The 3,204-nt window shown below is 33.6% G+C and overlaps 1 pseudogene; it reads left to right on the plus strand.

The window, feature by feature from the left end:
- Positions 1–2,277: 2,277 nt before the first annotated feature.
- LOC129898583 (putative late blight resistance protein homolog R1A-3) lies at positions 2,278–2,949 on the plus strand (annotated as a pseudogene).
- The last annotated feature ends 255 nt before the right edge of the window (positions 2,950–3,204 follow it).

The raw sequence follows: 3,204 nt of genomic DNA on the forward strand, positions 1-3,204 counted from the left end.
AATTATAAGCTATGTTGTTTATTTTTTTTTGGATAATCTTATAACGTCAAAAAATATTTTGGACAACAAGTAATTAATTTTGAGAGTAAAAAAAAAGTAATTATATTTTCTTGATATGTTAAAAGTAACATTATAAAATCTTCTCATATTTTTTAAATTTCGTACCTAGTCAAACTGCATTACATAATTGTGACAAAAAAATATATTTTAAAATGTGAAAAAATGGAAATTTTTTAATTGTATTTTCTTGAAATTTCAATGTTTGATTATTCAAATTGAGTTTATTTTGTCACTTCTATGAAAATTAATAATAAATACCTTTTAATCCATCATAAATGTAAGAAGTTTCAATTCTAAAAGTTTTACTAGGGCATGCAGAAGAATAAGAATGTGAAATATGAAAGGAAGATAAGAGAATAAATACCATTACACTTCCGCAGAGAAATTCTCTCTTAGATAATTTTCAGTGTGACCTAATTTTGTAACAGACTTTTAAGTGGGAACTGTTATTATGAATATTATTTTAGAAAAACAAAGTTCTAAAGTTTAGAAAATGACCTTTTTAATGGAAATATGAAAAATTAGTGGCATTTCAAGTTTATTATATCATCTCGTGAATTCATGGTTTCTCGGTAAAATAAAATATTTTATGCAAAAAAAATATTAAAATTGATATAATATGATATGTTGGCCGACATGCTAAATGATGTACTTAATTGAATATTAAACTATTCACTTAAAGGATTAGAGATCAATTCACAATTTCACACTCTTTATCTCATTCCGACTCCATAGTATTTTGCTAGATAATATTATCTATTTTATGTTAAACAAAACTTTTGATATATTAGTTTAGCAAGATATTTAGGTGTCTTTCATACTCCAAGAGCCCTTTTTGTTTGGCTAGTTGCCAAGAAAGGTGCAACTTCTACAAGATCCAACAGGTTGTAGTATTAATATCGAAGAAAAATTTAGTTATAACAAATATTATTTTATTTATCTCATAATATTAGTATTCGTGCGATACGTGGTTGGTATATAAAAAAAATTTAGTTAAACAAATATTATTTTATTTATTTGATGTGATACATGGTCGGTATAAAAAAAATTAGAAATATTATTTTATTTGTTTGACCTAAATAATAGTACAGTATCAGTATACTTTCTATGCTATGATGTTTATGTCATTCTCTATTTATTTTTCTTTGCATTCACACTAATAATAAAAGTAAAACACTAAATGGGATTCCATTTGCATCATGTTGCAAGGTTAAATGAATGTCTTGATTCACATTAATCTTCAAAGAGAATTACAACCAAAGATAACCATACATGCCCAGAAGTACATGACAACACCATTCCACCAGATGAACAAGTCACTAGAGAAAGTTAAATTGATACATAATAATACAAAATAGGATACACAGGGCAACTTTCTGGCCTCGTATACAGATGACCCCTCCCCTCTATAACTTCAACATTAAGCCTTGGGTAGCTTCTGAGCTAGCAGCTTACATACTTCAAAACTTACTGCACAATTACACACCAAAAGGGATCGCATTGTCTCCAACTTTGAAGTATTGGACAACAGAGCCTCATTGTCAAAGTGTAGGATCAAAAATCAAATAACTGAGAAGTCTTTAATCCAGATAACAACAACTATGCAACAGTAAGTTATTCTCCATATGGCTGACCAGCAAATTATTCAGAGAAATTACTCGACATTAATCGTTCAGCTACGTTATTCGGTATACACCAAAGCTTATCTATGCTGTTTATTTATCCCTGGCAGTTTTCAGAATCAACATAACAATGAATGCTTGCCAAGACCAGGTATTTGAATGGCAGCATAGCTTAAATTAAAAGAGGTGAGTTTGGAGTGGACTGGATAAATAGTAGGCTGGCATGGCCTCCCAAACCTCACTCAAGCTTTGGAGTTGATTGCAGCCTGAAAAAGCTTGAGATACGTTTAAGAAACTTCAGGAACATCAGCCTGTATGTCAGCAGTGAGGATCCGGTACCATATTCAACCAACCGGGAGGCATGCCAAAGTAGCTATGGAAGTTTCTCGATGGCCACAGCACAATTGAGCCGAAGAGTGCTTAAATGAGGAGAGCGAGAAACTAGACGCTCCAAAGCTGAGAAGCTGCCCCCAGAAGCCGAACAAGGAATGTTAAGTGACAAAAGCAGTGTGCATAGAGCTATCAGGAAAATGACTTAAGCCAATGACCCCCGAGGTCTTCCAATTCACATTCTCCCAAGTCCAGTTCACTGAAGATTCCTGCAGCAAATTGTGAGTTACATAATTGTAGGTTTTGAGGAGGAGACAAATTGGATAATGAGGAAGCTCACGAGTGGACCGGCAGATCTAGATATTATTACGATTGCTGGTATGACGGGTTCGGGTAAAACTACTTTGGCGTACAAAGTATACAATGATAAATCAGTTTCTAGTCATTTCGACATTCGCGCATGGTGCACAATCCACCAAGAATATTTTAGGAGGAGTTGTTGAATAAATTTTTTAATCAAGTTACTGGATTGGTTCGAAATTGAGTGAGAATATTGATGTTGATGATAAGCTACGGAAACAACTATATGGAAAGTGGTATCTTATTGTCTTAGATGACTTGTGGGATACCACATCAGGGGATGAGTTAACAAGACCTTTTCCAGACGTTGAGAAGGTAGTAGAATTTATTTTTACTACTCGAGAAAAGAAAGTGGCTTTGCATGGAAATCAACACGTGACTTCACCTTCAATTGCTCAGACCAGATGAAAGTTTGAAGTTATTAGAGAAAAGGGCATCTGGAAAAGAGAGTTGCCCTGATGAACTATTGGGTGTTGGAAAAGAAAATAGCCCAAAATTTCATCGTCTTCCTTTGGTGGCTGATCTGATTGCTGGAGTCATTGCAGGTTTGGAAAAGAAAAAGACTTGTGTGGCTTGAAGTTCAAAATAATTTGAGTTCCTTTATTTTCAACAGTGAAGTGGAAGTGGTGAAGATTATAGAATTAAGTTATGACCATTTACAACATCACCAAAAGCCATGCTTTCTATACCTTGCAACTTTCCAGAAGGACAGAGAAAATTCAGTCAATGTTTTGAAAATGGTACGGTGTGCTGAGGAACAGACCGAGATGAGGAATGTGGAAGAAGTAATGGGCGTTTATTTGGATAATTTAATTTCCAGTAGCTTGGTAGT

Source organism: Solanum dulcamara, chromosome 8 (assembly GCF_947179165.1).
Source record: "Solanum dulcamara chromosome 8, daSolDulc1.2, whole genome shotgun sequence".
Taxonomy (NCBI): Eukaryota; Viridiplantae; Streptophyta; class Magnoliopsida; order Solanales; family Solanaceae; genus Solanum; species Solanum dulcamara.